General features: G+C 35.4%; 3 long non-coding RNA genes across 3 annotated transcripts; all 3 read left to right on the top strand.

Annotated features, from left to right (window-relative positions):
- The first annotated feature begins 914 nt into the window (after positions 1 to 914).
- On the top strand, positions 915 to 2,800 carry LOC101731939. The gene is made up of 3 exons (XR_208797.2): positions 915 to 1,092; positions 1,555 to 1,596; positions 2,588 to 2,800. It is a non-coding gene; the product is annotated as an uncharacterized LOC101731939 (long non-coding RNA).
- Positions 2,801 to 7,287: 4,487 nt separating this feature from the next.
- Positions 7,288 to 9,164, top strand: LOC101731901. Its single transcript, XR_208796.3, has 3 exons — positions 7,288 to 7,457; positions 7,923 to 7,964; positions 8,952 to 9,164. It is a non-coding gene; the product is annotated as an uncharacterized LOC101731901 (long non-coding RNA).
- Positions 9,165 to 13,951: 4,787 nt separating this feature from the next.
- On the top strand, positions 13,952 to 15,835 carry LOC100489795. Its single transcript, XR_208795.2, has 3 exons — positions 13,952 to 14,122; positions 14,588 to 14,629; positions 15,615 to 15,835. It is a non-coding gene; the product is annotated as an uncharacterized LOC100489795 (long non-coding RNA).
- Positions 15,836 to 22,279: the final 6,444 nt, after the last annotated feature.

Raw genomic sequence — 22,279 nt, 5'->3', positions numbered from 1 at the left:
ACTGCACAGCTACAGTCAAGTTTCGAAGGTAACCAGCAATTCCAACCTTTTGTTTTAGGAAAATGAGATGGACTCTTTATTTATAAAATGCTACTTATGTACACAGTACTTTACAGTAGAATAGATTAATACAACAAGGGGTTATTAAAATAATAATAGATAAATACAAAGTATAACAATAAATGCAAGGTACAGCTGCAATAAGTTAAGAATCAAAGAGACAAGAGGATAGAGGTCCCTGCCCCATGGAGCTTACAATCTAAATGGGAGGGTAACTTACAGACACAAATAGGAGAAAATAAGTGCTTATTGCAACTGTACCTTGTATTTATGTGTATTGGCTAAAAGGTAGATGTTGTGTACAGCTTTTGGGACCATGATCCATTAATAGACCAGAACAGAGAAATATAGATGAAATATTACATTTCTTTATGGTAATAAATAAATATTTATTAAGAACACAAGTTTGGCCTGATAGATTTTAAGTGATCAAGATAGGTCACTATGGTGCTCATAAGAAAAAGAATAACATAATTGTGCTCTATTTATGCCTAAAATTCCATAATGCTGTGGTGCAGCAATGTAGTATGTTATATTCTGTGTTGTATTCGCATGCTGTTAATCTTTCTTAGCTGAATTAAGTATATGATATCAATGGATCCAAAGCTATGCTTTAAACATACTTGCATATTATAAAAACACTTAATAAAAGTTAACCTTGAAAAATGTTAGCTATGTACAAACATTACAAACATTGCATCATATTTATATTAATAAGGCATTAATTCTACACACCCTGTCCTAAAGGGAAAAAAAACAAAACAATTACATGCAAATACTTCCTTTGCTCCTTATTAAGGTTTTTCCTATTATTTATTGATTTATATTTGCATAAAATGTTGTATAAATACCTTGAGCACTGTCTGACTGAAAGCAACCAGAGAATCCTAAACTGAATCTTCGTACCTGAAATCCTTTGCCTTCTAATACAGATAACCATGTCTGGAGTTAAGGGTCAGCAAAAGAAATGCCCAGAGCCTTGCCCACCCCAGCCATGCAATCCATGCCCTCCACCACAGAAATGCCAAGATCGTAAGTATTAGATTTTTTATTCACAGCTAAAATGCATTTATTTCCTGCACCGTTAAAATAAGATGTCATCTATAGATCCAAGTGATACAGGGCTTCTAGTTATCAAAATAGTGGGAAAATATGAGAATGGTTATTAGGTTGTAAAAGACTATTATTATTACATTTTACTGGATAGGACAGTAGTGTGCAACCACTTTTGCATGATATTGTTATTTTAAAATAACAATAAATAGTTTGGCCTTTAAGATAACAAGATACCATTTCTTTTTATTACGGAAAGTAACAATGACTTACATTTCTGCTTAGCTTACATTTACCCACATTTAGTAACCCATGGGTTGCTAGGCAACTAGCAAACGTAACATCATTATCCCTTGTTACTCTTTTATTCGTAGTTTGTTTTTGCAGAGCAATGCAAAAAGTTTCTATATATTAATATATTTATGTTATGTTTTATTACAGCTTGCAAGGATCCTTGCCCTAAGCCAATCCCACAATGCCAAGGTACTGTATCTTTCATGGTTCATTCTAAAATGCTAAATGTTCTGCAACTTAAAAAATCTAATAAATACAAACTGACTAATGTAATAAAATGTGAACAGTTTGCCAGGGTTTGCCAACCTATAGATACCAGTCAGGTGTTCATTTTAAAAACCTGACCAGTAAATATAAACTTCTATTGGTTGACGTGTTACTGGGAGTTTTAATTTCAAAGCCCAAAAGGTAAATATGTTCTAAGGCCTCAAACACCATCTATGTGAGGAACAAATTATAATCATACCAATGTCTTGGTATAAAAGCAAACAGAAACAGGATTGCAAGCCAGTAGCAGAACAATTAGCTTGCACCTTTATAATTATTTTCTCCTGTTATAATATATAAAATCAGAATAGGTAATATGCTATGGTGAAGGCAGGTGTCCTCCAAACAGCTGTTGTGGGGACTGGAAAGAGTCTTCACTTCTTTACCCAGTTGTGAGCTGACACTTATTTAGATAAATAAAAATTAAATGGATAATAAATGACACAGAAAGTATCTATTTAATAAGATTATTAACTACCATAATGTGTCTGTTGTACTGTAATTATTATAGTCATTTTGCTCAGAATAGGAAATGTATGAGAAGTTGCATTCGCAAGAAAAATATTTTTCAGTTACTATTGAAATGAGAGGAAGAAAATGCTACTGTATTGTATAGATACTGCAGGTGAAATGAAAAACAGCACACTTTGTTAAAAAATGGGCCGCTTATTTAATAATTTGATGGATTTTGAATTGAGTGGATTATCAATAAGATCAAAGTATTTTACAGCAATAGCTGAAAACCAGTGGTGCTGAAAGAAATATTTAAACCAGTTAAACCTGTTTTAATGATAATTTCAATTTTCATTTTCTATAAAATAAAAATGTACAGATTACAAACCAACATTACTGTATTACTGGGACATTCTGTATATAATTTTTTAGCTTTATTTTTGTATCTTTTTTTCCACAGACCCATGCCAGAGGACTCCGACTCAACAGCAGGGCCAAAACCAACCCCACCATCACTGAAGGATACAATGAGATGAGAATCTTCTCTCAGATGATGCCTTCTACACTATACTAAATCATACAATGCAGCAATAATCTCTCTACAATCTAAAGATGATTTCACTAATTAAAAATCCTTGAGATTTACTAATAAATTATTGCATTTTAAAAAGCAGCTCATGTCTAAATCTGTTTATGCTTTGGATCTCTTTATTTTAATTACAAAATGAAACTTTAGAATTAGTTACTACAAATCACAAGTAAAGTAATAAGGTAGCACAGTTACATGGTATTTTTATTAAATGCATGTACAGGTATGGGATCCCATATCTGGCAACCCATTATTCATAAAGGCCATCTCCCATCGATTCCTGCTATAGAAGGAGCTGCACACCTCTCCATTTCTGTGCTACTGTGTTAGGCACTCTATCTAATCCTTGCAGTCATTTTCAGCTTTTAGTAATGCAAAGGTAATGCAGTTTAATGTAACATATAAACCATAAATTACCTTCTACATGCTAAGCAAACTTTCTTTATTTGAGAAAATCTACACTAATACATGAATGAAGATAAAAAGCAGATCTTGTCTAAGTTCTTGTTTTGAGTCTCTATATTCAGTTCAGATATATTTCATTGCACGTTCAATTTAACAATCAAACTGTAATGTGATATTAGTAATTACATGAAAAGGTATAGCGAGTATAGTTACATTGCTATTAGGGCATATTAATTCATTCATTTATACAAATATAGCAAAGGGTAACTCAGAAAATAAATTCACCATAAAATGGCCAAGTGGTGGTAATTGCTGCCTGGGAGGCATTCATTTGTAACACTGCCATACTAATGAACAGTATTGATTAAATCCTTCATCCTTCTTTCTTGTTTCTTTAATTTTAATGAAACATTAAGAACTGGTGGTAAAATTATTTTTAAAACATGGTCAAAGAAGTACGTTAAAGAACAAAATAATAATACCGGTATGGGATCCATTATACGTAATCCCGTTATCCAGATTCCTAATTACGGAAAGCCTTTCTCCCATAGACTCCATTTTAATCAAATAATTTAGATTTTTAAAACTGATTTCCTTTTTCTCTGTAATAATAAAACAGTACCTTGTACTTGATCCCAACTAAGGTATAATGAATCCTTATTGGACGCAAAACAATCCTATTGGGTTTAATTAATGTTTTTTTTATTTTTTAGTAGACTTAAGGTATGCAGATTCAAATTAAGGATTAAGGAACCCTTATCCGGAATAGCCTTGGTCCCGAGCATTACAGATAATGGGTTCTATTCCTGTATTGCTATATTTCTCCAAGGAAAGTAGTAATTTCAATTCTACAAGTTATAGGACATGGCAGTCAACTGAATTGGAAATGATCTGTGGCTGGCAGAGCCCATTCTTACTGCCACTACAAATTGTGTGGATTAAAACTTACCATGTGCCATTGCCTTTATTATTGTCGGCTATATATTACACATCATATATTAAATCATCCTTAATCATCATCTAAAAATTCCATAGGAATGAAATGGGTGAGTTTTTATGTTTTAAGCTCTAAAGTCACATTTTCATAAATCTGGAAGTGATTTCTCAACAATTGAGTTTGATTTTTTTTCTCGATTCAAGTTTTTTTTAAAAAACTTGAATTTTAGTAATGGTACAAAAACTTGAATGCCTGTTATTTATTAAGTGCAAAAAAAACCAAAACTTGAATGTAAAAATTAGGCATGTAAAATTTTGAGAGTTTCTATAGAAATCAATGGGAGTTGTCATAGGCAAAGTGAAGCCATATTCTAAAACTCGGATCTTTCAAATTTTCAGAGCGCATAAACTCGAAAAAGTGTGAGAGTTTATTTGTACGAGTTTTCCTTTTTAATAAATAAGCGGCAATTCAATATGTGAGTTTATTTGATTTAGAGAAACAAACTCGAATTTAGAAACTCTAAAATTTATAATTAAGCCCATTAATCTTGTACAAAAACTTGAATTTGTTTCTGCCAGCTACTGCATCTGTTATGTGGTAACAGGACTGGAAATAAGGTCAGGTAGCCGGATGTGTTGCCTAGGGTTTTAGGTCAGCTTGGTAGAGATGTAGCGAACTGTTCGCCGGAGAACTAATTCGCATGAAAATCGGGTGTTCGCAGGTTCGCAAGTTCGCGAACTTTTAGCGAAGTTCGCAATTTTGGGTTCGCCTTAGCTGGAGCCAAATTATGACCTCTCACCCCAGAGCCAGCAGATACATGGCAGCCAATCAGGCAGCTCTCCCTCCTGGACCACCCCCGGACCACTCCCTTCCATATATAAACCGAAGCCCAGCAGCCATTTTACATTCTGCCTGTGTGTGCTTGATGAGTTAGCATAGGGAGAGAGCTGTGCAGGGGTTTGAGGGACAGTTTAGGTAGCTTTGCTGACTAGTAATCTACTTTCTACTGCTCTGTATGTAGCTGCTGTGGGACAGCTGTCCTGCTGATCTCATCTGCTGTAACCCAATAGTCCTTGTAAGGACTGCTTTTATTTTCTGATTACTGTTACTCTTCTTTTCATTGTGTACTGTAGCTCCGTCTGTGTGTGTTGGAGACAGACATAGTAGTGCACCAGCACCAACCACACATTCACATAATTTTTTTTTATTTGTGTTTTTTTACTTTGCTACTGTAATTTATAGAGCCGAGTGCTATTAGTCTAGCTGTGTTGGGGACTGGTGTGCTGCTCCTAGTAGTTCACCCCCAGCACCAACCAGAGATCACTTTTTTTTATTATTAATTTTTTTTTTTTAATTTAACTTACTGTTCTTTAACGTGTCCAGTGCTGTTTGCTGTGGTTCATAGTAGTGCACCAAACACGTTACACATAGTAGTGACATTGCATTGCAATAAAATCACCTGAGCGATGTTTTTCCACCAGCAATAATATATTCCGTATCCACTACTGCGGCGTTTTCTCTTTGCGTGTGAACCGGCTGTAACCTTTACACGACTTGATTGGCATGTAGACGCCGGACGTTTTAAAGCAGTTTATTATGCAAGTTTAGAAATGTAGTGTGATTTCTGCCCTTTACAGCACAAAACTCAACGCTGTGTCAACAACGTATTTTTCAGAGAAATTTTTGCCCTTGATCCCCCTCCTGCATGCCACTGTCCAGGTCGTGGCACCCTTTAGAAAACTTTAAAATCAGTTTTCTGGCCAGAAATGGCTTTTCTAGGTTTTAAAGTTCGCCTTCTCATTGAAGTCTATGGGGTTCGCAAAGTTCGCACTTTTTGGCGGAAGTTCGCGAACGGGTTTGTGAACTTTTTTTGTGTGGTTCGCTACATCTCTAATCTCTTGTTTAAACCACTGCCTGGTTACTAGGGTAAAAAAAACCCTAGCAACCAAATATCTGAGAGCTGCTGAACAAAAAGCTGAATAATTAAAAAAAACATACAAAATAAAGACTAATTACTTACTGCCTCAGAATATCAATATCTACAAAATATTAAAAGTTAATTTAAAGGTGAACTACCTCTTTAATGTTTAAATGTTTTTAGCAGACATTACATTACATTAACATTTATTTATAAAGCGCCAACATATTCCGCAGCGCTGTACAATAAGTGGGTTACATACATTGGACATACAGAGTAACATATAAAGCAATCATTTACCGATACAAGAGGTGAAGAGGGCCCTGCCCAAAAGAGCTTACAATCTACAAGGAATTTTATACAGGTTGTGGCATCCATGCAGCAGGATCTTGACAAACTAGCAATCTGGGCTGCTAGATCCCTCCAGAAAACCAAGGTCCCAAGCATTCTGAATAATAATTCATATACCTGTAATGAATAATTACATATTTATATTTTGTTGTTCTGGTTTTTAATAGGTAGCTGTTGCAACACAACTATGGTTTAGGTTTTCAGGATTAACCGATCATCATATGTTTCAGAGACGCAACAGAAATAACACAACTAGTTCTACAAGTACATACAGGTTTTAGTACTTGGAAAAACAAATAGAATAAATGCTTTACCTCCCGTATGTTAAATTTGTTGCTGTCAAAAAAAATCCCAATGTATAAATCCCTGATGACTTAAAAAACATGAATGCAAATACTTTAGGGGTAAGTATACTTTTCACCTGGTAAAAATATAGATGAAATATTACATTTCTTTATGGTAATAAATAAATATTTATAAAGAACACAAGTTTGGCCTGATAGATTTTAAGTGATCAAGACAGGTCACTATGGAGCTGATAAGAAGAAGAATAACATCATTGTGCTCTATTTATGCCTAAAATTCCATTATGATGTGGTGCAGCAATGTAGTGTTGTATTCTGTGTTGCATTTGCATGCTGTTAATCTTTCTTAGCTGAATTAAGTATATGATATCAATGGATCCAAAGCTGTGCTTTAAACATACTTGCATATTATAAAAACACTTAATAAAAGCAAAATGATTTAAAGTTAACCTTGAAAAATGTTAGCTATGTACAAACATTACAAACATCGCATCATATTTATATTAATAAGGCATTCATTCTACACACCCTGTCCTAAAGGGAAAAAAAACAAAACAATTACATGCAAATACTTCCTTTGCTCCTTATTAAGGTTTTTCCTATTATTTATTGATTTATATTTGCATAAAATGTTGTATAAATACCTTGAGCACTGTCTGACTGAAAGCAACCAGAGAATCCTAAACTGAATCTTCGTACCTGAAATCCTTTGCCTTCTAATACAGATAACCATGTCTGGAGTTAAGGGTCAGCAAAAGAAATGCCCAGAGCCTTGCCCACCCCAGCCATGCAATCCATGCCCTCCACCACAGAAATGCCAAGATCGTAAGTATTAGATTTTTTATTCACAGCTAAAATGCATTTATTTCCTCCACCGTTAAAATAAGATGTCATCTATAGATCCAAGTGATACAGGGCTTCTAGTTATCAAAATAGTGGGAAAATATGAGAATGGTTATTAGGTTGTAAAAGACTATTATTATTACATTTTACTGGATAGGACAGTAGTGTGCAACCACTTTTGCATGATATTGTTATTATAAAATAACAATAAATAGTTTGGCCTTTAAGATAACAAGATACCATTTCTTTTGATTACGGAAAGTAACAATGACTTACATTTCTGCTTAGCTTACATTTACCCACATTTAGTAACCCATGGGTTGCTAGGCAACTAGCAAACGTAACACCATTATCCCTTTTTATTTTTTTATTTGTAGTTTGTTTTTGCAGAGCAATGCAAATTTCAGTTTCTATATATTAATATATGTATGTTATGTTTTATTACAGCTTGCAAGGATCCTTGCCCTAAGCCAATCCCACAATGCCAAGGTACTGTATCTTCATCGTTCATTCTAAAATGCTAAATGTCCTGCAACTCAAAAAATCTAATAAATACAAACTGACTAATGTAATAATGAACAGTTTGCCAGGGTTTGCCAACCTATAGATACCAGTCAGGTGTTCATTTTAAAAACCTGACCAGTAAATATAAACTTCTATTGGTTGACGTGTTACTGGGAGTTTTAATTTCAAAGCCCAAAAGGTAAATATGTTCTAAGGACTCAAACACCATCTATGTGAGGAACAAATTATAATCATACCAATGTCTTGGTATAAAAGCAAACAGAAACAGGATTGCAAGCCAGTAGCAGAACAATTAGCTTGCACCTTTATAATAATTTTCTCCTGTTATAATATATAAAATCAGAATAGGTAATATGCTATGGTGAAGGCAGGTGTCCTCCAAACAGCTGTTGTGGGGACTAGAAAGAGTCTTCACTTCTTTACCCAGTTGTGAGCTGACACTTATTTAAATAAATAAAAATTAAATGGATAATAAATGACACAGAAAGTATCTATTTAATAAGATTATTAACTACCATAATGTGTCTGTTGTACTGTAATTATCATAGTCATTTTGCTCAGAATAGGAAATGTATGAGAAGTTGCATTCGCAAGAAACATATTTTTCAGTTACCATTGAAATGAGAGAAAGAAAATGCTACTGTATTGTATAGATACTGCAGGTGAAATGAAAAACAGCACACTTTGGTAAAAAAATGGGCCGCTTATTTAATAATTTGATGGATTTTGAATTGAGTGGATTATCAATAAGATCAAAGTATTTTACAGCAATAGCTGAAAACTAGTGGTGCTGAAAGAAATATTTAAACCAGTTAAACCTGTTTTAATGATAATTTCAATTTTCATTTTCTATAAGATAAAAATGTACAGATTACAAACCAACATTACTGTATTACTGGGACATTCTGTATATAATTTTTTAGCTTTATTTTTGTATCTTTTTTTCCACAGACCCATGCCAGAGGACTCCGACTCAACAGCAGGGCCAAAACCAACCCCACCATCACTGAAGGATACAATGAGATGAGAATCTTCTCTCAGATGATGCCTTCTACACTATACTAAATCATACAATGCGGCAATAATCTCTCTACAATCTAAAGATGATTTCACTAATTAAAAATCCTTGAGATTTACTAATAAATTATTGCATTTTAAAAAGCAGCTCATGTCTAAATCTGTTTATGCTTTGGATCTCTTTATTTTAATTACAAAATGAAACTTTAGAATTAGTTACTACAAATCACAAGTAAAGTAATAAGGTAGCACAGTTACATGGTATTTTTATTAAATGCATGTACAGGTATGGGATCCCATATCTGGCAACCCATTATTCATAAAGGCCATCTCCCATCGATTCCTGCTATAGAAGGAGCTGCACACCTCTCCATTTCTGTGCTACTGTGTTAGGCACTCTATCTAATCCTTGCAGTCATTTTCAGCTTTTAGTAATGCAAAGGTAATGCAGTTTAATGTAACATATAAACCATAAATTACCTTCTACATGCTAAGCAAACTTTCTTTATTTGAGAAAATCTACACTAATACATGAATGAAGATAAAAAGCAGATCTTGTCTAAGTTCTTGTTTTGAGTCTCTATATTCAGTTCAGATATATTTCATTGCACGTTCAATTTAACAATCAAACTGTAATGTGATATTAGTAATTACATGAAAAGGTATAGCGAGTATAGTTACATTGCTATTAGGGCATATTAATTCATTCATTTATACAAATATAGCAAAGGGTAACTCAGAAAATAAATTCACCATAAAATGGCCAAGTGGTGGTAATTGCTGCCTGGGAGGCATTCATTTGTAACACTGCCATACTAATGAACAGTATTGATTAAATCCTTCATCCTTCTTTCTTGTTGCTTTAATTTTAATGAAACATTAAGAACTGGTGGTAAAATTATTTTTAAAACATGGTCAAAGAAGTATGTTAAAGAACAAAATAATAATACCGGTATGGGATCCATTATACGTAATCCCGTTATCCAGATTCCTAATTACGGAAAGACTCCATTTTAATCAAATAATTTAGATTTTTAAAACTGATTTCCTTTTTCTCTGTAATAATAAAACAGTACCTTCTACTTGATCCCAACTAAGGTATAATGAATCCTTATTGGACGCAAAACAATCCTATTGGGTTTAATTAATGTTTTTTTTTATTTTTTAGTAGACTTAAGGTATGCAGATTCAAATTTAGGATTAAGGAACCCTTATCCGGAATAGCCTTGGTCCCGAGCATTACAGATAATGGGTTCTATTCCTGTATTGCTATATTTTTCCAAGGAAAGTAGTAATTTCAATTCTACAAGTTATAGGACATGGCAGTCAACTGAATTGGAAATGATCTGTGGCTGGCAGAGCCCATTCTTACTGCCACTACAAATTGTGTGGATTAAAACTTACCATGTGCCATTGCCTTTATTATTGTCGGCTATATATTACACATCATATATTAAATCATCCTTAATCATCATCTAAAAATTCCATAGGAATGAAATGGGTGAGTTTTTATGTTTTAAGCTCTAAAGTCACATTTTCATAAATCTGGAAGTGATTGCTCAACAATTGAGTTTGATTTTTTTTCTCGATTCAAGTTTTTTTTTAAAAAACTTGAATTTTAGTAATGGTACAAAAACTTGAATGCCTGTTATTTATTAAGTGCAAAAAAAACCAAAACTTGAATGTAAAAATTAGGCATGTAAAATTTTGAGAGTTTCTATAGAAATCAATGGGAGTTGTCATAGGCAAAGTGAAGCCATATTCTAAAACTCGGATCTTTCAAATTTTCAGAGCGCATAAACTCGAAAAAGTGTGAGAGTTTATTTGTACGAGTTTTCCTTTTTAATAAATAAGCGACAATTCAATATGTGAGTTTATTTGATTTAGAGAAACAAACTCGAATTTAGAAACTCTAAAATTTATAATTAAGCCCATTAATCTTGTACAAAAACTTGAATTTGTTTCTGCCAGCTACTGCATCTGTTATGTGGTAACAGGACTGGAAATAAGGTCAGGTAGCCGGATGTGTTGCCTAGGGTTTTAGGTCAGCTTGGCCCGCCCTTGTGTGGTACAGGTATGTGCTCCCTTATCCAGCAAAGTTGGATTCAGAAAGTTCCAAATTATTGAAAGGCCATTATAAACAAAAATCTTTACATATTAAAAATGATTTGCTTTTAATAATAAAACGTTCCTTGTACTTGTACAAGTACCTAACTAAGCTGCATGAATCCATATGTTACAGAATGCCCTATTCCGAGTAACTTTCCAATTGGTTTTCCTTATTTATTTTTTTTATAGTTTTTGAATTATTTGCCTTTCTCTTCTGCCACTTCCCAGCTTTCAAGCCAAAAACTATTTCTCTGTAAGGCCACATTTTTATTAATATTGTTAATTTTTATTACTTATCTTTCTGTGCAGGCCCTCTACTAAGCATATTCCCATCTCTTGTAGAGATGTAGCGAACTGTTCGCTGGCGAACTAATTCACACGAAAATCGGGTGTTCGCAAGTTTGCGAACTTTTAGCGATGTCTCCCAGGCAGCTCTCCCTCCTGGACCACCCCCGGACCACTCCCTTCCATATATAAACCGAAGCCCAGCAGCCATTTTACATTCTGCCTGTGTGTGCTTGATGAGTTAGCATAGGGAGAGAGCTGTGCAGGGGTTTAAGGGACAGTTTAGGTAGCTTTGCTGACTAGTAATCTACTTTCTACTGCTCTGTATGTAGCTGCTGTGGGCAGCTGTCCTGCTGATCTCATCTGCTGTAACCCAATAGTCCTTGTAAAGACTGCTTTTATTTTCTGATTACTGTTACTCTTCTTTTCATTGTGTACTGCAGCTCCGTCTGTGTGTGTTGGACACAGACATAGTAGTGCACCAGCACCAACCACACATTCACATCATTTTTTTTTTTTTGTGTTTTTTTTACTTTGCTACTGTAATTTATAGAGCCGAGTGCTATTAGTCTAGCTGTGTTGGGGACTGGTGTGCTGCTCCTAGTAGTTCACCCCCAGCACCAACCAGAGATCACTTTTTTTTATTATTAATTTTTTTTTTTTAATTTAACTTACTGTTCTTTAACGTGTCCAGTGCTGTTTGCTGTTGTTCATAGTAGTGCACCAAACACGTTACACATAGTAGTGACATTGCATTGCTATAAAATCACCTGAGCGATGTTTTTCCACCAGCAATAATATATTCCGTATCCACTACTGCAGCATTTTGTCTTTGCCTGTGAACCGGCTGTAACCTTTACACGACTTGATTGGCATGTAGACGCCGGACGTTTTAAAGCAGTTTATTACGCAAGTTTAGAAATGTAGTGTGATTTCTGCCCTTTACAGCACAAAACGCAACGCTGTGTCAACAACGTATTTTTCAGAGAAGTTTTTGCCCTTGATCCCCCTCCTGCATGCCACTGTCCAGGTCGTGGCACCCTTTAAAAAACTTTAAAATCAGTTTTCTGGCCAGAAATGGCTTTTCTAGGTTTTAAAGTTCGCCTTCTCATTGAAGTCTATGGGGTTCGCAAAGTTCGCACTTTTTGGCGGAAGTTCGCGAACGGGTTCGTGAACTTTTTTTGTGTGGTTCGCTACATCTCTAATCTCTTGTTTAAACCACTGCCTGGTTACTAGGGTAAAAAAAAACCTAGCAACCAAATATCTGAGAACTGCTGAACAAAAAGCTGAATAATTAAAAAAAACATACAAAATAAAGACTAATTACTTATTGCCTCAGAATATCAATATCTACAAAATATTAAAAGTTAATTTAAAGGTGAACTACCTCTTTAATGTTTAAATGTTTTTAGCAGATATTACATTACATTTACATTTATTTATAAAGCGCCAACATATTCCGCAGCGCTGTACAATAAGTGGGTTACATACATTGGACATACAGAGTAACATATAAAGCAATCAGTTACCGATACAAGAGGTGAAGAGGGCCCTGCCCAAAAGAGCTTACAATCTACAAGGAATTTTATACAGGTTGTGGCATCCATGCAGCAGGATCTTGACAAACTAGCAATCTGGGCTGCTAGATCCCTCCAGAAAACCAAGGTCCCAAGCATTCTGAATAATAATTCATATACCTGTAATGAATAATTACATATTTATATTTTGTTGTTCTGGTTTTTAATAGGTAGCTGTTGCAACACAACTATGATTTAGGTTTTCAGGATTAACCGATCATCGTATGTTTCAGAGACGCAACAGAAATAACACAACTAGTTCTACAAGTACATACAGGTTTTAGTACTTGGAAAAACAAATAGAATAAATGCTTTACCTCCCGTATGTTAAATTTGTTGCTGTCAAAAAAAAATCCCAATGTATAAATCCCTGATGACTTAAAAAACATGAATGCAAATACTTTAGGGGTAAGTATACTTTTCACCTGGTAAAAATATAGATGAAACATTACATTTCTTTATGGTAATAAATAAATATTTATAAAGAACACAAGTTTGGCCTGATAGATTTTAAGTGATCAAGATAGGTCACTATGGTGCTGATAAGAAGAAGAATAACATCATTGTGCTCTATTTATGCCTAAAATTCCATTATGATGTGGTGCAGCAATGTAGTGTTGTATTCTGTGTTGCATTTGCATGCTGTTAATCTTTCTTAGCTGAATTAAGTATATGATATCAATGGATCCAAAGCTGTGCTTTAAACATACTTGCATATTATAAAAACACTTAATAAAAGCAAAATGATTTAAAGTTAACCTTGAAAAATGTTAGCTATGTACAAACATTACAAACATCGCATCATATTTATATTAATAAGGCATTCATTCTACACACCCTGTCCTAAAGGGAAAAAAAACAAAACAATTACATGCAAATACTTCCTTTGCTCCTTATTAAGGTTTTTCCTATTATTTATTGATTTATATTTGCATAAAATGTTGTATAAATACCTTGAGCACTGTCTGACTGAAAGCAACCAGAGAATCCTAAACTGAATCTTCGTACCTGAAATCCTTTGCCTTCTAATACAGATAACCATGTCTGGAGTTAAGGGTCAGCAAAAGAAATGCCCAGAGCCTTGCCCACCCCAGCCATGCAATCCATGCCCTCCACCACAGAAATGCCAAGATCGTAAGTATTAGATTTTTTATTCACAGCTAAAATGCATTTATTTCCTCCACCGTTAAAATAAGATGTCATCTATTGATCCAAGTGATACAGGGCTTCTAGTTATCAAAATAGTGGGAAAATATGAGAATGGTTATTAGGTTGTAAAAGACTATTATTATTACATTTTACTGGATAGGACAGTAGTGTGCAACCACTTTTGCATGATATTGTTATTATAAAATAACAATAAATAGTTTGGCCTTTAAGATAACAAGATACCATTTCTTTTGATTACGGAAAGTAACAATGACTTACATTTCTGCTTAGCTTACATTTACCCACATTTAGTAACCCATGGGTTGCTAGGCAACTAGCAAACGTAACACCATTATCCCTTTTTACTTTTTTATTTGTAGTTTGTTTTTGCAGAGCAATGCAAATTTCAGTTTCTATATATTAATATATGTATGTTATGTTTTATTACAGCTTGCAAGGATCCTTGCCCTAAGCCAATCCCACAATGCCAAGGTACTGTATCTTCATCGTTCATTCTAAAATGCTAAATGTCCTGCAACTCAAAAAATCTAATAAATACAAACTGACTAATGTAATAATGAACAGTTTGCCAGGGTTTTCCAACCTATAGATACCAGTCAGGTGTTCATTTTAAAAACCTGACCAGTAAATATAAACTTCTATTGGTTGACGTGTTACTGGGAGTTTTAATTTCAAAGCCCAAAAGATAAATATGTTCTAAGGACTCAAACACCATCTATGTGAGGAACAAATTATAATCGTACCAATGTCTTGGTATAAAAGCAAACAGAAACAGGATTGCAAGCCAGTAGCAGAACAATTAGCTTGCACCTTTATAATAATTTTCTCCTGTTATAATATATAAAATCAGAATAGGTAATATGCTATGGTGAAGGCAGGTGTCCTCCAAACAGCTGTTGTGGGGACTAGAAAGAGTCTTCACTTCTTTACCCAGTTGTGAGCTGACACTTATTTAGATAAATAAAAATTAAATGGATAATAAATGACACAGAAAGTATCTATTTAATAAGATTATTAACTACCATAATGTGTCTGTTGTACTGTAATTATTATAGTCATTTTGCTCAGAATAGGAAATGTATGAGAAGTTGCATTCGCAAGAAACATATTTTTCAGTTACCATTGAAATGAGAGAAAGAAAATGCTACTGTATTGTATAGATACTGCAGGTGAAATGAAAAACAGCACACTTTGTTAAAAATGGGCCGCTTATTTAATAATTTGATGGATTTTGAATTGAGTGGATTATCAATAAGATCAAAGTATTTTACAGCAATAGCTGAAAACCAGTGGTGCTGAAAGAAATATTTAAACCAGTTAAACCTGTTTTAATGATAATTTCAATTTTCATTTTCTATAAAATAAAAATGTACAGATCACAAACCAACATTACTGTATTACTGGGACATTCTGTATAGAATTTTTTAGCTTTATTTTTGTATCTTTTTTTCCACAGACCCATGCCAGAGGACTCCGACTCAACAGCAGGGTCAAAACCAACCCCACCATCACTGAAGGATACAATGAGATGAGAATCTTCTCTCAGATGATGCCTTCTACACTATACTAAATCATACAATGCGGCAATAAACTCTCTACAATCTAAAGATGATTTCACGATTTCTCTAATTAAAAATCCTTGAGATTTACTAATAAATTATTGCATTTTAAAAAGCAGCTCATGTCTAAATATGTTTATTTTAATTACAAAATGAAACTTTAGAATTAGTTACTACAAATTACACCTAAAGTAATAAGGTAGCACAGTTACATGGTATTTTTATTAAATGCATGTACAGGTATGGGATCCCATATCTGGCAACCCATTATTCATAAAGGCCATCTCCCATCGATTCCTGCTATAGAAGTAGCTGCACACCTCTCCATTTCTGTGCTCCTGTGTTAGGCACTCTATCTAATCCTCAAAGAGAAAGAAAGTTTGCCAGCGCTTAGTTTGCCTTTAAAAATAATTTTTACAAAAAATGAGGTGTTAGTACCACACTTTGGCCAAAATATGTAAGCTCACGTGCCACGTCAAGGCCCCTCATTGTACGTGAGTCCTACACTGTCTAATGACTTTGAGTCTGTGATGCAATTAAAATAAAGTCCCCCAGCAAACAATGTGACTGAGTAGTAAGACCTATTGCACCTACCTTTAGCTCAAAAAGGCTCTAGTGGAAAAGCAGGGAGCTTTTAAGCCCCACCTCATTAGCACACACATGAAAGTGATTCATTGGTTTAAAGGCTACATAGCAGCTAGAAGCAAAATTTGGCTACAATTTGTACACAAAACACAGAAATCGCCAGCGCTCGGTCTAACCCACGCTGTAGTGTTGACCAGCTGCTAGAAACACATTATTGTGCCAGCGCTCGGTCTAACCCACAATCTGGAGTTGACCAGCTGCTATAAACGATAAAAAGCCATTAATTATACACAAAGAGAAAGAAAGTTTGCCAGCCCTTAGTTTGCCTTTAAAAATAATTTTTACAAAAAATGAGGTGTCTAATCCTTACAGTCATTTTCAGCTTGTAGTAATGCAAAGGTAATGCAGTTTAATGTAACATATAAACCATAAATTACCTTCTACATGCTAAGCAAACTTTCTTTATTTGAGAAAATCTACACTAATACATGAATGAAGATAAAAAGCAGATCTTGTCTAAGTTCATGTTTTGAGTCTCTATATTCAGTTCAGATATATTTCATTGCACGTTCAATTTAACATTGATATCACTGTAATGTGATATTAGTAATTACATGAAAAGGTATAGCGAGTATAGTTACATTGCTATTAGGGCATATTAATTCATTCATTTATACAAATATAGCAAATGGTAACTCAGAAAATAAATTCACCATAAAATGGCTAAGTGGTGGTAATTGCTGCCTAGGAGGCATTCATTTGTAACACTGCCATCCTAATGAACAGTATTGATTAAATCCTTCATCCTTCTTTCTTGTTGCTTTAATTTTAATGAAACATTAAGAACAGGTGGTAAAATTATTTTTAAAACATGGTCAAAGAAGTACTTTAAAGAACAAAATAATAATACAGGTATGGGATCCATTATACGTAATCCCGTTATCCAGATTCCTAATTACAGAAAGCCTTTCTCCCATAGACTCCATTTTAATCAAATAATTTAGATTTTTAAAACTGATTACATAGTAACATAGTAAGTTGGGTTGAAAAAAGACATACGTCCATCAAGTTCAACCATAATGCCTATATATAACCTGCCTAACTACTAGTTGATCCAGAGGAAGGCAAAAAACCCCATCTGAAGCCTCTCTAATTTGCCGCAGAGGGGAAAAAATCCCTTCCTGACTCCAAGATGGCAATCGGACCAGTCCCTGGATCAACTAGTACTAAGAGCTATCTCCCATAACCCTGTATTCCCTCACTTGTACTGAGAGCTGTCTCCCATAACCCTGTATTCCCTCACTTGTACTGAGAGCTATCTCCCATACCCCTGTATTCCCTCACTTGTACTGAGAGCTATCTCCCATAACCCTGTATTCCCTCACTTGTACAGAGAGCTATCTCCCCTACCCCTGTATTCCCTCACTTGTACTGAGAGCTATCTCCCATAACCCTGTATTCCCTCACTTGTACTGAGAGCTGTCTCCCATAACCCTGTATTCCCTCACTTGTACTGAGAGCTGTCTCCCATAACCCTGTATTCCCTCACTTGTACTGAGAGCTGTCTCCCATAACCCTGTATTCCCTCACTTGTACTGAGAGCTGTCTCCCATAACCCTGTATTCCCTCACTTGTACTAAGAGCTATCTCCCATAACCCTGTATTCCCTCACTTGCTAAGAATCCATCCAGCCCCTTCTTAAAGTTATATAATGTATCAGCCAGCACGACTGATTCGGGGAGGGAATTCCAGAACTTCACAACTCTCACTGTAAAAAATCCTTTCCTAATGTTTAAATGGAACCTCCCTTCTTCTAAACGGAGTGGGTGCCCTCGTGTCCGTTGGAAGGACCTACTGGTAAATAAAACATTAGAAAGGTTATTATATGATCCCTTTATATATTTATACATAGTTATCATGTCACCTCTTAAGCGCCTCTTCTCCAGTGTAAACAGACCCAACTTGGCCAGTCTTTCTTCATAACTGAGACTTTCCATACCCTTTACCAACTTAGTTGCCCTTCTCTGGACCCTTTCTAACTCAATAATGTCCCGTTTGAGCACTGGAGACCAAAACTGAACAGCATATTCTAGATGGGGCCTTACCAGCGCTCTGTAAAGGGGAAGAATAACCCCCTCCTCCCGTGAATCTATACCCCTTTTAATACAGCTCAAAACCTTGTTTGCCCTTGCAGCTGCTGCCTGGCATTGCTTGCTACAGCCAAGTTTATTATCTACAAGGACTCCAAGGTCCTTCTCCATTATGGATTTACCTAGTGCAGTCCCATTAAGGGTATACGGGGCTTGCATATTTTTACATCCCAGGTGCATGACTTTACATTTATCCACATTAAATCTCATCTGCCACTTAGCTGCCCAGATTGCCAGTTGGTCAAGATCCTGCTGCAGGGATGTCACATCCTGAATAGAATTGACTGGTCTGCAGAGTTTTGTGTCATCTGCAAACACTGATACATTACTCATAATACCCTCCCCCAAGTCATTTATGAACAAATTAAACAAAAGTGGACCCAGTACAGAACCCTGAGGGACCCCACTGAGGACCTTATTCCAAGTAGAGAATGTGCCATTAACAACCACCCTCTGTACCCAATCCTGTAGCCAGTTTTCTATCCATGTGCAAACGACCTCACTAAGACCAATAGACCTTTCCTTTTTCTCTGTAATAACAAAAAAACAGTACCTTGTACTTGATCCCAACTAAGATATAATGAATACTTATTGGATGCAAAACAATCCTATTAGGTTTAATTATTTTTTTTTATTTTTAGTAGACTTAAAGGAACAGTAACACCAAAAAATGAAAGTGTATAAAAGTAACTAAAATATAATGTGCTGCTGCCCTGCACTGGTAAAAGTTGTGTGTTTACTTCAGAAAGTCTACTTTAATTTATATAAATAAGCTGCTATGTAGCCATGGAGGCAGCTATTCAAAGGAGAAAAGGCACAGGCACATAGCAGATAACAGATAAAACACTATTGTATTCTACAGAACTTATCTGTTATCTGCTATATAACTCCCAACTGGAGTTGTCATAGGCAAAGTGAACCCATATTCTAAAACTCGTATTTTTCAAATTTTTAGAGCTCATAAACTCGAAAAGTGTGAGAGTTTATTTGTACGAGTTTTCCTTTTTAAGAAATAAGCGACAATTCAATATGTGAGTTTATTTGGTTTAGAAAAACAAACTCAAATTTAGAAACTAGAAAATTTATAATTAAACCCATTAATCTTGTACAAAAACTTGACTTTGTTTCTGCCAGCTACTGCATCTGTAATGTGGTACCAGGGCTGGAACTAAGGTGATGGGAGGAGGTGAGGTAGCCAGCTGTGTTGCCTAGGGTTTTAGGTCAGCTTGGCCCGCCCCTGTGTGGTACAGGTATGTGCTCCCTTATCCAGCAAAGTTGGATTCAGAAAGTTCCAAATTATGGAAAAGCCATTATAAAAAAGTATCTTTACATTTTAAAAATGATTTGTTTTTAATAATAAAACAGTTCCTTGTACTTGATCCCAACTAAGCTGCATGAATCCAAATGTTACAGAATGCCCTATTCCGAGTAGCTTTCCAATTGGTTTTCCTTATTTATAATTATTTGCCTTTCTCTTCTGCCACTTCCCAGCTTTCGAGCCAAAAACTATTTCTCTGTAAGGCAACATTTGTATTATTATTGTTCATTTTTATTACTTATCTTTCTGTGCAGGCCCTCTATTAAGCATATTCCCATCTCTTGTTTAAACCACTGCCTGGTTAGTAGGGTAAAAAAAGACCCTAGCAACCAGATATCAGAGAGCTGCTGAACAAAAAGCTAAATAATTTAAAAAAACATACAAAATAAAGACCAGTTACTTATTGTCTCAGAATATCAATATCTACAAAATATTAAAAGTTAATTTAAAGGTGAACTACCTCTTTAATGTTTAAATGTTTTTAGCAGACCAGGTATGGCGATCCAAATTACAGAAAGATCCCTCCAGAAAACCAAGGTCCCAAGCATTCTGAATAATAATTCCTATACCTGTAATGAATAATTACATATTTATATTTTGTTGTGGTTTTTAATAGGTAGCTGTTGCAACACAACTATGTTTTTGGTTTTCAGGATTAACCGATCATCGTATGTTTCAGAGACGCAACAGAATTAACACAACTAGTTCTACAAGTACATACAGGTTTTAGTACTTGGAAAAACAAATAGAATAAATGCTTTACCTCCCGTATGTTGAATTTGTTGCTGTCAAAAAAAATCCCATTGTATAAATCCCTGATGACTTATAAAAACATGAATGCAAATACTATAGGGGTAATCATACTTTTCACCGAAACATTAAACTGGTAAAAAAATAGCCTTTGATAAAAAGATGGCCATTGTGTGGCAGCTAAACATGTGTATTTAACTCTTTCACACTTTTTGTAAAAGGGGTGATAATTCCATGTATTGTACAGTGACTTTTTACTAACGTGATCCCAATGATCCCTAATCTAGCATTATAACTAGTGCTGTGGATAGGGGCTTTATTAACATAGTTTAAACATGTCGAAGGTAAGATCAAGCTTCAGAAAAAGAAATGTTGCACTAGAATTCTGAATGAACTAAATCTGAATATAATTGCCTCTGCTAAAACACACATAGGGACAATTATTAGTAAATGATCAGCATTGTCTATTTTAGTAGCCATGACAAGTAGCTGCCAGTGGCGGGCCTGGGCGGCCACATGCGTGCTGGCAGTGAGGGGGAGCAAGATGAGTGTGCATGAATAAGCGTGAATACTAGCGTCAGAGTCAGACTGAGGGGGACATGGGCACGGAATAGGGGAGTAGAAGAGGCATGTGCCTAGCACCCCCCAGCATTGTGACCTAGCCACATGCCTCTTCTGCCTACCCTAGTTCCGGCCCTGGTAGCTGCAACTAGTAGCTGTCTCTCTTCACCCTAAAAATGGGTGTATGCAGACCTCACAGGTTTTTTTAAACCTGCCCAAAATATATCTGCCTCAACCATGGCTAGAAGTGGACAGCTTTATGCAGCTGATCAGCTTAACACACAATGCAATATTTCAAAGCAAACCTTTGTTAAAGGAAACTATACCCCCAGAAATGAATACAAAACATATAGTTTATATTATGTTAAGTGACCTATTAAAGAATCTCACCAAAGTGGAATATATATATCAGTAAATATTTCCCTTTTATATCCTTTCCCTTGAGCCACCATTTAATGATGAGCTGTGTGTTCCCCCAGAGATCACATGACCAGAAATAATGCAGCTGTAACTGTAACAGGAAGTAGTGTGGGAGCAAAAGACAGAATTCTGTCCATTACCCAGTACCCAATAGCACATACTACTAAAAATATATATTTTTATGAAAATGGTTTATTTAGATGAAGCAGGGTTTTACATATGATCTAAAAATAGTAAAATTGATGCTGTGGTTAATGCCATGCAGGGCTGATTCTCGCCTATGGAAAAAATGCAGGCAGAAATCAGCCCCTATGGTGGCATCAGCCTCCAACCTTTCCTGCACCCAGAAGCATTGTGTCCACCCGGGGGTAGAAAATGCTTGCAGGCACAGGCAAGGTAGTAGGTTGGTGCCAGCATAGAGGGCTGATTCTTTTTCTGCAGGCCAAGAATCAGCCCTGTGTGGCACTTGCCTGAGAATTAAATGTTTGACAAAGAAAAAACCTGGCACTCGTGTAGGATGGCACTCCACATGTCCCCCCATGCCAGATTACATATTTAGTCAGTTTTGTAAGTAAAAAGTAGATAATAATTACTGCAGGGATCAGCAATAGTGATGGGCGAAATTTTTCGCCAGGCATGGATTCGCGGTGAATTTCCGTGTTTCGCCATTGGCGGATTGTTTTGCGAAACGGATGAAAAAATTCACTGCCGCACATCCAAAAATTGTCGCCCACCTCAAAAGAATAGTCGCGCGTCAAATTCTGCTCCTTTTTACTTT

The sequence above is a fragment of the Xenopus tropicalis genome, chromosome 7, assembly GCF_000004195.4.
Source record: "Xenopus tropicalis strain Nigerian chromosome 7, UCB_Xtro_10.0, whole genome shotgun sequence".
NCBI lineage: Eukaryota > Metazoa > Chordata > Amphibia > Anura > Pipidae > Xenopus > Xenopus tropicalis.
This window is presented reverse-complemented; position numbering and strand designations above follow the sequence as displayed.